We start from the raw sequence: 13332 nt of genomic DNA, 5'->3' as shown, positions 1-13332 counted from the left end.
CGATAGGATAAAGATTAAGAGTAGGGGGCTGTTAGGACGCTTTCATGGATTTTAAGGTACTCGAGGAGAGACTTTATAGCGGGCGTGGTTGATGGGGGCGTTCGAGTATTTTTAGTCGTCCGACACTGGCACGCGCTCTCTTTTTTAACACAGTTCAAGCATCTGCCCTTGGTTAACGTCTCTCCCTTTTTTCCTATACGTATATAGATGTACTTATAATGGATATATAGGGACATACACAAAGTATGGTGGTTTATTGTCTCGGTTGGGAAATCGGATTAAGTTACTCGTTTAGAAAAGCGCGGCCACGCGTATACATATAGAGTAACGAGAGAACAACGCTCCTTTATTCCTGATTCGTGTGTTCTCTTCTTAACTGAAAGATCAATATTATTCGCGCACTAACTTTTAATATAATACGAAATAGAGATTTCTTTTTGTTTGTTCATTTTTCAGATATTCTAGGATTTTTTCCCTTTTCTTTTTTCCTAAATATATGCATTAATAATTAGATCGAATTCACGATATCGGGCGACTAACGAAGAAGGAAGACGAAGAAGAAGAGGTAGAAGAAATGATAATAAGAAGAGACACGACAGGTTTCGAGGATGCATATCGCGAATCGATTAACTCGATGTCATCGATTACACCGTCCTCGGACCCTCGAGTGTTCCCTATTAGCCGAATCCGATATATCATATAATTACTGGCAGGTACCGGTGAATGGAAATTATTCGTCTGAAGTTCGCCAATTACCAGAAGACGTCCGATGAACGATCGGCAGCCGTGCAACCACTTGAGAAGGCTAGGGTTACCTTAATGGACCATTCTTCGTGGTCTGATCATTTGCTTCTAGCACAAACTCTTATCCGATTCGTGAGATATTTATCAGGAACGTAGTTACCTAGATCAAGGACTTGCATTCTTGAATTTTCGATCAATTTTAGAGGAATATAATTTGAGCAACGTTTATCTGATGATCACATCTCTCTTTCTTTTCGGGTTTGTCTTGACTCACTCCCTGAAAATCAAACAGTTGCCTAGGTGCTGTCGGATATGGACATAAAAATTGAAAGTTTTGAAAAAAGTTAAGGTCCGTGAATGTTTATTCTTTTACTTTCTATTACTATAATATACTCTTTTATCGAGTATAGCTCGGTTGAAATTACTATAAAAAAGGCACCGACACACTAACCATTTGATAATTGAAAATATAGAATAATTGAAATAGAAGTTAAATTATAATATGGTCGTTCACGGTTAATCTGCATCACTGTAATAAAAACAAGAGCACGTTAAATGTTTCATAGATTAAAATAAACATTAATTGACATAAAGTGATAGGTTAATAAATCTTCTTAATAAAATTTCTTCAAGAATGATTGGTATCTATCTGCCGCGATTGATATTTTAAGATAGAAAATAAATTTAGAATATGTACGTTCGAGAAATGCTTATCTGGTCCTTTTCTTCGGCAGTTCATCTGTACCTGAATTATCCTATCTCTTTTAAAGATGTTGCCAAATAGACCGAAAAGGCCGACGAGCCACGCGTGGAACAGGGGAGGGAATTTAGATAAAACAAGGGGCGGGCCTGTTGTTCTCGGATCCCTCGTGGAAGAAGAATGAGCTGTGGTCGATGAGAAGCAGCAGAAAAAAGAAAAAAACGGGGCGAGAGCTCGTGCTTAGCACGCGTTGATGGCGCGCCCCGAAGACAAGATGACGATGATCATTGGGGTCTTCGAGACCACACCTTGGTACACGAGGGTGAACGCTCTTCTGGAAAAAAGCATCGGTAATATATGCCCACCAGAATCTCGGTTGTCTGTTTCCTTTCTTTGCAACGACACGATTATCTTTTGACACGTGAATGATGCTTCTTGAAGATAAATTTTTGAATGAAGGTGGGTATTAGGAGGGGTGGGTGAGGAATATTTAGAAAATAAGGATGTGGTTTTCTTCGTTTCAATAATAATAGATTCGATAATGCGTTGATTAATTAAAATGAACTGTCATTGACATATGCAGACGATATTGTGCTGGTGGCGGATAGAAAAGAGGAGCTAAAGGAGATGTTGAAGAGATTCAAAAAATTTCTGAAGGAAACCGATTTGGAGCTGAGCACGGAAAAAACCAAAATAGTAGTCTTTGAAAAAAAGAAGGAACAAAAGGAGGCAAAGAAAATGGAAGTGGGGAGAGCAAGAATTAGAAGAGGTGGACGAGATAAGATACCTAGGGTATATACTGCAGAAAAACGGAAGTGATGAGAAGCACATGCAAGATAGGAAAAAGAGAGCAACAATTGCAATGAAGAAAACATGGAGCGTGGGAGAAAGAATATTCAAACAGGACTACAAAAGGAGAATGAAGATGCTTGGAGCATTGGTAGTGAGCGTGGCGCTGTTTGGAGCAGAGGTATGGAACATGGAAGAAAGACTGGACAGAGTTCAAAGGGGATATGTGAAATGGATATTAGGCTTAGATATGACAACACCAAATTATATACTGGTGGAGGAATGCAAATTAATAGAAATGAAAGAAAAAGCATTAAAAAGAGTAGCAAGGTATGAAGAGAAGGCCCTAGAATCAAAAAAGGAACTAGTAAAGGAGTGCATAAAGGAAAGAGAGAAAGAATGGGGGAATGGTCAGAAAGGGAAAAGAGCAAAAAAGAGAAAGAAGGGACTAGAAGAGGTGACAAAAGGAGGGACGCAGATAGAAACAGGAGAGGAGCAAGAAAGGATGACAGCAGATCAAATTATAGAAGAAAGAAAAAAGAGAGAAACAGAGGAGAGGGGGAAAAGGATAAGGGAATCCAAGTATAAATATACACTACAGAAATATAGCCAAAGAGAAATTACCAAAGTACTTAGAAGGAAGGATGAAGTGGAAGGACAGAAGAATACTGGCAAGATTCAGATACGGAAACGAGACCAAAGCAAGGGAATACTGGAAAGAAGAGGGGGAAAAAGATGCAGACTATGCAGAAGGAAAGAAGAAGACCTAAGACATGTATATAGAAGAATGTGAAATAACGGGAGGACCAAAGGACATATGAAAAACGCTAAACGAGATTGGAGAAGGTTTAGCAGAACTGAAAGCAATAATAGAGAAGAGAAGGGCAATCGACAAGAAGGAGGCACAGCAAGGAGGCTAAAGACCAAAGTTGCAATAGTTTTTTAGTCATTAGTTGATAATTTATATTTCTTAATGTTTAGTTTTTAGAAGTAGAATAAGCAAGGTAGTGCAATAGAATAGAGTGGAAAAGAGGAGAGGTAGACATATAAGAAGAGAATTAGATGTAAGAGATGTAAAACCGAAAGTTCGTCCAAAGCCGAAAGGCAGGGACTAAACAATAATAAATAAAAAAAAAAATAAAATGAACTGTTGATTAATCGAAATTGCTAAGTAAAATAATACGAGCAGATGTCAGAATAGAAAGTTAGCTTAGATTCTATTTCCTTAGTTTTGATCACAGAGATATGAATTTGTGTACATATCCGCTCATTACCAAACGCGTTAATACAATCTCCAATATTATTTAATATGCAAAGATACGCAGATTCGATACTGTCTTCGTATTTAGTATTGAAGTATTTGCTATAACATTTAATGGGAGAAATATATTTATATGTAGGTTCCATTTCTCTAATTTAGCATGGAATTGCATAAAAATTCGTACTTTACTAATATACAATAATCTACCCAACCTACTCACGCGACACTTCCATTCCTTTCCACCCAATGCATTCCACATCTAAAGCAAGACTCGCGTTTCGTCACGGACGAAAAGCAACCACAAGAGAAAAATGGTCCCTTGACACACGCGGTTCGTAAAGATTCGATGGCAGCCATGTCATACGGTGCTCCCCGATATTTTTATTACCATGCTACGATCTGGATTGGTCGATATCCCCGCGACGATCACACTGTGGCCGATCGCACCCTTGCAATCGGCGCGAGCTGTGGTCCAACCGGAATCGAATTCGCGCCAGCCGCGCAATAAATCCCGAGTAGCTCTATCATAGATTTATCATAGTCACGCACTCGCGCTTGGTCTACGATAATTGCCGGATCGTGGCGTGGTTTTCGTTCTTCCAAGTGTTTGGGGAACCTCAAAGGGGGAGGACGTCACGAGGGTGAGAAAAGTAATGATTCCGGACATTTTTCAATAGATCGAGGGCGTGAAGGGCAAGGAGTGGAGGTTTGGAGAAAGGGAGAGAAAGAGAGAGGAATTTGATTCGGCGATTCCTAGTGGACGTCCGTTTCTTTGTGATGACACGTACGATCGCGACATTGTCACACCTGTCCAGGTGGATGCGCAAAGGGGATGGAATCAAGGTGTTGCTTGTGATTAAGTGGAATTTGTTTTTAGTTCTTTGTTTGTCATTCGTTTAGTTGTCTTTGGATTGATGGTTTTGATTTTTGCGTTTATTTTTGGATAAGTTAGTCTTAATTATAATTATAGAATTCTTGTAGCCAGTGTCTAGAAAATAACGTTGTTTACATAAGGTACCATAAATTAGGAAATTGATGAAATAAATTAATAAAGAAGGGGATGTACATTCTTGTACAATTTTATACTATTTTATTTCATTCACTGGTTGTCTGATGAAAAAATCTAAAAAACGATAAATTTTGTTTATGGACCGAATAAGGATTTATAATTCATCCTATTAATCGTCTGTAGGTAAACATATTTTTCTATCAACGTCTCTACTATGTCACATAATACAATGTTTTACAAGCTTTCTCAATAAAGCTAAAAATTCAGAAGGTGGAATGCAAGAATAAAATTTTGTTTTGTTTGTCAGTATTTTGTAAGTCGAGGTTTAGTTATCAAATCATTAGACTACACACCGTATCGTACCACGATGATATATCCTCAATCATTCAATAAACGCAACATCCTCAAGCTATAAAATTTAATTAAACCTCTATCACTAATTCCCATTTTCATTGCAATTGGCGCGTTATAGCACGATTCAGCGCATCCTATCTATTTACTCGCGAATAGCTTTTCCTCCAACGAATTAACTCGGCAGACTAATAGCCTCAGAAAATAGACCGTGGATCGTAGATCTTTCCGAATGATCTTTCGGTGTACCTAGGACCCTCGACGTTCATGCTGCAATTGTAATGGCTACAGCCCCGTGCAATCAATCGCCGATGTTTCCTGGGGTTGCAGAAACATCGTCTTTATTTCCACGTGATTCACGTTGATCGCGGGGAACCAAGCGTGAGATTAAACGTTCGAAGCTTAGGATGAACATACTTGGGAATTTTCTCTGCACCCTTGGAAATTATTTCTCTTTCGAGAAATTCTTTTGTCTATCAAGATTACTGACTTGTGGATATTTTTATGGTAAGAGTTGATAATATCCCAAATCATGTTTTAATCGATTCTTGTTTTTCACACAATTTCTCAATATCCTCAACGCTGTTCATTGTTTCTATAAAAATCTAATTGATATTGGATGCTCCACAATCAATTAATCCGAACTACAATAAATTTATCGATTCATCAAAATACATTTCATTTGCTTTTCAAACAATCCACACATCATTCACCCTCAATATATATATATATATAATTATAGATATAAAATATATCTCATCTGCTCTAAAACTAATCCACACTCAATTCAATTTCCATCCAATTTCTCATATAAAAATTCCTCTGTATGCTCAGCGTTATTAACTTTATAAGAGTCTACAACAAAAAGCAAGTAGTCCAAACTAAACTATATTGGTTCGTCAAAATATATCTCATCTGCTCTACAAACGATCCACGCTAAATTCAATTTCCATTCAGTTTCTCGCATAAAGATTCTTCAGTATCCTCAACGATGTTAGCTTTCTATATAATAATCCATATAATAATTGACGTTCCAAAAACACTTAGGCCAAACTAAGACATATTGGTTCATTAAAATATATCTCATCTGTTCCACATACAATTCATATACTGTCCACCCTTCACCCAATTTCTCGCACGAAAATTCCTGATCGTCGTCGCCCTTTCAGCTTCCGTTTCCACTGCGACGCTTGGACCTCAATGAATTCGAGCTGTCTATACGACCTACGCATAATTTTTCCGTAATACCATGATAAACCGAGAGGGATGAGTCTTTCTCTTCAACGGGACTTGTCAAAATAATGTTTGTCTAGCTAGAAGGTTCGCGTACAAAGCTTTGTCGGCCGGTAGTCTCGGCCAGGACAACTCCACCCACGTCAGTTATGAGACTTATGGCTGTTATGATTGTCATGTTTTGTCAACTCCTTTGTCATCGACAAAAGGGCTGCCAGCCAAAGGATCATGATCTTTTGCTGTATGGTCGAATAGTCGAGCGCCGTGAAGTCGACGCACAAAAGTGTCAGCGGAAGTTTTCTTGGTTCAAAATTCGATACGTCATTGCTGAACCAATCTCTGGTTTACTCTTCCTCGCGCTGAATCCTATTTTTCGCAAGGTGACCACGATGGATGAATGTCCTTGCAGTTGAATGTCACTCACGTTGCAGATATCGTTCTGGTAGATTTGACGTCTACGATTTACAATAATATGAAACAGACGAGGAATGGATAGAGATTACGTAGAACCGTATTTGATAGATGAATTGTTCATATTTACGAAATTTTATATGTTTACGAGTACGATTAATGAAACAAATTTCACTAAATATCGTAACTACCCTACGAATATTCATGCAACGTAATAAAAAGAAAAATGAAAGCTGAATAGAGGCTAAATATTGTATAAATATTGCAATGTATGAATACCAAATATTATAATATGTATTTGACTCTGTAAATGGACAACTTTTCGATAAATCTTCTAGGAGCTTTAACTAATATTTGGTAAAAGTGTAAGGCGCAAGTAAAGCAAAGTACTGTTATACATGTAGGGTGTTAAAAAAAAGGGTCCGATACTTTAAGGGCTTGTAGTACTCACCAAAAGGAGCAAAAAAGTGCCCGATCAATGTAGGTGCTGCAATCAATCTTTTCGACGTAAAATCGATTTTTGTCACTTACGAACATTCCATGTCACGAGCGAATTTCTTCCTTGAACATGAACAAAGAGATTGATTCAGAAATAGGTTAGTTCAAGCTCGTCAATGCAAAATTATTGCTAATTTCAATAAAGATTACCTTATAGACGCAAACGAAGTAAAAATCGTCGAGAGGATTGATCGTAGGACCTACATCGATTGGATATTTTTTCCTCCTTTTGATAAGTCCTTACAATTGGGCATCCTTTTTCAGCATTCTGTATAGTTATACGGTATTAATTAAAATTCTTTAAAACATCATTTTTGCCACCCGCGTCTCCGCGAAGCGTCGATCGAAGCGAAGTCAGAGCGAAAGCTGGATGGTGGACACGTTAAAAGGTTTCTTTACGAGGTCGTAACAAGGATCACGCTACCGGGCCCACAGTTCACGGGGCTCTGTAATCATAAACCGCGACATAATATCGTGGAGGAGAAGCGAAAGCCACGCATTATCTCTCCTCTTCCTTTTTACACAATTCTTTCGCTCCGTGTCGGTGTGTATTCGTACATAAAATGTTTTTAATACACTAAACATGGGTGGACTTGCCACAAAATAAAATCTTCCAGGTTTAATCTTCCTCTCTTTGATACGACGAACATTATTTGTCCGAGATTCGCGCAATGCTTCGATATTTTCCGATCGGCAATTTGTTAATGTGATGTAATAAAACAGCCGTAGCATAGACACACACATACCATATATATATGTATCCCACGGCTGTTTTATTAGTGTTGAGTTGTTTAAAAATGTAATAGAGGATTTTTTTGTTTCGTTTGTCCGAATTCTGAGACGAGGGTAGTGGGTAAAGTATTATAGTAAAACCTCTGTTTGTTTCTTTCGTGAAAATTTATGCCTAAGAAAGGCAAGTCGAATAATCGCTTAAGGATGTACCAAATGATTTTTTTGGACGAATTGGTGTTGTTCAAAGGTTGTAAATCTTTGAAGGAGATTTATAGTGCTATAAAAGAAAGACGGATATATTAATAAGATTTACAACGGTCACAGTTAATCTGTTATATAACTAATGCAGTAACTAATGCAGTAAATTAGAATTTTAGGAAGTATTTTAAGTCGTTGTAACGAAAGATGAATGTAGATAAACGTAGAAATTTGTATAGTAATTCGGATATTCCAGATTTATTCTGTACAAATTTTTTATTCCCATTTTATATTCTATATTTTATATCTTTTTTTATACATGTATATATCGTACAGGTTAGAATTTATGTTACAATTCGATACTTCACTTATTCCTATCACAATAAAAATCGTGGACATGAAGTTTTCTCAACAAGTTTACATTTTCACAAAGCTCGGTATATTTTTTCTAGCGGTATCTATCCTACGTTCGCCTAACTTTTGTCCCTTCCTGCCCGAATCTCAGAAATTTCATTTTGCACATCGACATCAATCAAACGAGTATTTAACACCGTCTGCTCTGGAACGTGCGCTTCGATAAAATTATACAGAGCGAAGTTACATCAACTCCTCTCGCGTCCTTTGTCCATCAATCTTTCAAGCACCTTCCATTATGATTCGTTTCTTTAATAACGAGTTTCGCTTCGCGTTTTCCCCTCCGCCTCGCGCCTTCTCTTATCCATTCACGAAGGCGTTTTATCAAAGGATAATGCGATCTGTCGTACGACTTTTCGTCGTTTCTTTTCCTTTTCGCGTGAAAACTACGCTTGCCGAGGTTCATACCTGAGCTGTAATGTTGAAAGTTAACTGTTTTACCAGTCTACAAAAAGGCCATTTACAGTCTGAATTATATATTTTAAAATGTCTCTCGTCCCTTCGACGAGTTGTTGGATTTGCATGCTTCTTTTTTTTGGGTCCACGACCTCGAATTGGTTCGAAGGTCCCATCGAAGACGACCGCTGAAAGATGTTAAAATACTGTTACTTTATGACTTTATGCTTTTTGTATTTTAACGTTATTCATAACAATGACTCCAACTGACCTAACTGTCTCGACCAACTATGCTTTCACCTATATTTTTGGAACACGAGTATTTTATTCTTTACTCGATGGTTGTGCCTCGAGTCGGACGCACGCATAAAATCTCTACTTTTGAAAAGAAGTAGATATTCTTTTGCATTTTCTCCCGCACTTTTTTCTTCTAGCCATGGAAAACGCCTGAAGGAAGGTTGGAAGAGAGTTCAGTGAACTTCGGTGAAACTTCGTGATGCTTTTTTTTTAAAGGAATTTTTAATATCGCATTCTCGTTCTATCCAAATGAAAATTTTTGTTAGCATAGTTTCTGAGCAATTAAAGCAATTGAGCAATTTATATTTGTTATTGTTGTTTGTGCGTATATTTTTTTAAAATAACGGTTTTCAAAGTTACAAATCAAAATATGAATCATGTATTTCGTTTTATTTATCGAAATTGTTACCTTCTTTTCTCCTTCGTTTTAAGTTAATTTTAAGTCAAATTAACTTTCTCATACTCATATTTTAATCATCTCAAGTTTCTTAACTTTCTATAGGTTTTTTCAATCTTAGGAAGTAATATACTTAGATTATAAAATTTGAGAAAGTTGAGAAGTAGCAGCAATATATAACTAACGAGATCGAGACCAAATCTGTCGATCTTATTTTTTATTCCTCTTCTTTTAACGACCAAAAATCGCTATCGTTTCATCTCCTAAGCAGAACAAAAAGACTTTGTGCCTGGGACGTAGGCGACAGTTTTCGACAAAGTCGACCTTCATGTTTCAAAAAATGTTAAACCATACGACAATTTGCTAGACACGTACCGGTCATCGTTGATTCATCGCGGGCCTTTTTTTGTTTCCTCTAACAGCCATGAAAATCTGGAGCAGTCCCGTTCTTTTTCCCCTAGTTGTGTCTGACCATCGCCTTCACGGTCCACAAGAATTATTCTTCTTCTACAGGAATTTCTGACTTCTCGTGTTGCGGAAAACGTGCGGAAACATGAAATACCACCCATTGACGACATACTTCTTTGCATATTTCCTACAGAGATCGGTAGAGCGAAGTAGATTCGTATCGTTACAAGCCAATGTTGTAGAAACCTTGTACTTGTCGGATAGATTTCAAAGATTTAACACGCTGACTGTCACGATTCTCATCGATGATTGGTATTGTTATTAAAATAAAACCAGTGTCATCGACTAAAACACGTCGATGAACGTAACGTAAGTAACGAACGTAAGTAGATAATATTGTGAAAAAAAGAATTGGTCTTTCGATAATAAAAGATGGTTGTTACAACGTAAAATGAAATATTGTAGTGAAATTATACAGTAACATTTGAATGCATTGTGGTGCACAAAGTGAAACATAAAATTCGCCTGGCAGACAACGTGTTAAAGAAACTTGAGAAAGATCGGAAAGATTACATTGTATTGGGTTGCCCTGTTTCTACATTTATTATCTACATAAAATATCAAGATGTATATACAGTTTCACAGATAAGCTGTTACAGATCTCCTGATACTTTGATACTTAGCATACAACCTAGGAATGTAGGTATATAATTATTTTTCTAAATACGTAAGCCTCATTTCTAACTCGTTCCTTTCTTCTTTCTCTTTCTCTTTAAACTCTTTCCATTCTTAAAAAGAATATCCTTAACAAGTATATAACGTTATTTAACCTGATTTAACATGAAATACGATAATTCGTATAATCCGGGCATAAAAGTTGCACGAGTTTACGGAAATAATATGTTTCCATCTTCAAATATTAAGTCTTTTCTCATATAAAGAGACGCTGCAGAAAGAGAATCAGGTTTCTAAATCAGTTCTGATTCGGAATAAAAATGCCGGAACGTGCTCATGAAACGAGTTCATCCAAGAGGGCGAGTACGTCGCGAGTTTCCCCGATGATCCTATACAAGCAACGCGTGTTCCTCGAGATGCAGAATATCTTCGTAAGCCGTAAGCCAAACAGGACTAGCCGGCAAACCACTCGGGTCGTGCGTTATCTGTTTGCAAGCTAAACCCACGGGCACAAAGCGTGGCCAGAGCTGGTGCTTGCATCTTTTCCAAACGATAATATTGCGACAACGGTGCACAATATTTGCGTGTTTGCCCCTTTGCCACTTGGGCGTCTCGTCTCTTCCTTTTGCACAACAGATCATCGGCACTCGTCGTTACTCTCACTGGAGATTGGACGAAAGTTTGGCGTCAGTTTGATGATAAAATTTCCCGTAAAAATTTCTATTCGAGATACGTTTGAATTTTTTGACATTTCATCGAAATAACGTGTTACTTGTATATATAGCATCTCAGGAAAATAGTTGAATATTTATTATAGAGAGGTTCTATGTTATAGATTGTGTGTGTTCTATAAAACATTTTAAAATTATACCATGATGACTGTGGCAAATAATGAGAAATAATGGTAACAACAGATAGTTTGAAATCTACTTTTTGAATTCTACAAAACCGTGCAAAACTTCGAATATCATATTTTTCTCTGTGATAACATTCAAATTCCAGGAAATTTCAAAGCTGCAGCATCACGTAGTCACGGAAAAACCACCGTATCACGTCCAATACAAAAATGAAATTAAAAAAGCCAGGAGAGTTGCGCCCGAAAAAGGGCAAGGAGAAAAAAGAAAACGAAAAACAACGATTGGGAACAAGCTCGAGTATCGAAAACAGTACAGTCGTACGCGGTTAACAGAATCCACTAGTAGTGCGTTTCTATGAACTATCGTCGCGTTTCCTTCCTCGATTATACAGACGAATCTCGCATTTTCCGGAAAATAGTACCGTCACCCCATTTTATTTTTCCATGGCGACGATAAGAACTCGTACAGACGTGGAAATCCCTCGTTACATTTTTACAACTCGATACTCCGCCATGCCAGACGTCAGACAGTTAAACAAGACCAACTTGAAAGTCATTTCTTTAAAATAAAAAATGAAGCTGTTTTTACACCAAATCACCTTAATACTATTAGTAGAAATAAACTTCAAGTCAGGTAGTGTCTCTTCCTTTCCCTCCTGCCCTTTTTCGTTCTTTTTCTATCTTCCTTTTTTTTTTCTTTCTTTTTATTGGAGGTAGACGAGTACTGTAAAAACGTCAAGAATTTTATAGTTAAAGGGGCCACTCGTATTTTAGTTCTTCTATGTTCTTCATCCCTCGAACAAAGACGTAAAATAGTAAAATCATTTATGTCTTTGACTTACACGTATCCTTGCCATCTTATTGGTTCGATTCACATTTTTACAAGACTGAAAGACCGTTATCATTTCTTCTCTTCCGTACCGATCCTACCGTATTGACCGTGTGTAAAATAATTTCAGAGACTGAATTCTGACTACCTCCTAATACTGTCTAATCCCATGGTAATGTTGAAAAATATTTGTTTGTTCAAATGTAAATTGCATCCAGCTAGATTTGTCTTGAAACAAACATAAAGAAATGTCTATAATTCTTTCATTTCTACAATTCTCTTTCCTTTTTTCACCTTCCATTACTGCGGGTATATTTCTACCAGAAATATTTCTAGATGTGTATTGTGTAAAGTGTATTTTAAGTTCTTTGTTTTTTTAATATGTGAGCTGGAAACTTTTGTGAACCATCGGATTATCTTATTCTTGTCTCGAATCTCAATTGTCTTACAGGCAATATAATTTTTCTTACGTAATACCTTTGAATCTTCACAACTTACGCTACAAATTTACCAAATAACTAAAATCTGAAATATATCCTTTTTGTTACTAAGATCAAGTAGTATCTTTAAATATAAATATCTTGTATAGAATTTCCGTGTAAACAGAATGTCAAACGAAGAAATCTATACGAATCCATTCAACATCTGACTTTAGACCAGGGCATTTTGATTTCAGTGAATATTTACCATCTATCCAGGAAAGAATCCGATCTCAGAAATGGTTTTCCATGAATTGAGAGGAGCTGCAACTCTTTAAGCCTCTCTCACGGTACTATGTCATGTCCCTAGGGAAGTCGAACAAAACCGGAACATGACTCGTGGAATGTTAAAGGATTATCGGCCATTTCGGTCTCGTACAGAGGAATCTATCGGTTTTTGCCTATCCTGTATAGAGATCGCTAACTGATTGTCACAGCACGAATAATCTTGATATTTTGTGACTGCCGCAGGGTTCCAAAATGTTATGACATACTAGTTGCAGATTCACAAGGATGCATTTTTGGGGGTTCGAATGATATTTTTGTAAAATAGGCGGATGAAAGATTGTTTACTTCTTTGCGTTACATTTTTTTATATTCCTAGCGGTAGTTTTAGAAACATTTAGAAACATTTTTGATATTTACATTTATTTGT

At 37.0% G+C, this 13332-nt stretch overlaps 1 long non-coding RNA gene across 1 annotated transcript; it reads right to left on the bottom strand.

Annotated features, from left to right (window-relative positions):
• Window positions 1-2182: 2182 nt before the first annotated feature.
• LOC138188721 (uncharacterized) lies at window positions 2183-3370 on the bottom strand. The gene is made up of 2 exons (XR_011175629.1): window positions 3060-3370; window positions 2183-2999 (listed from the first exon to the last, which is right to left on the bottom strand). It is a non-coding gene; the product is annotated as an uncharacterized LOC138188721 (long non-coding RNA).
• Between the last annotated feature and the right edge of the window lie 9962 nt (window positions 3371-13332).

The sequence above is a fragment of the Bombus flavifrons genome, chromosome 2 (assembly GCF_040668555.2).
Source record: "Bombus flavifrons isolate JBK064 chromosome 2, iyBomFlav1_principal, whole genome shotgun sequence".
In the NCBI taxonomy this organism is placed as follows: Eukaryota; Metazoa; Arthropoda; class Insecta; order Hymenoptera; family Apidae; genus Bombus; species Bombus flavifrons.
The sequence above is the reverse complement of the archived record's forward strand: the minus strand, read 5'-3'. Positions and strand labels throughout refer to the sequence as shown.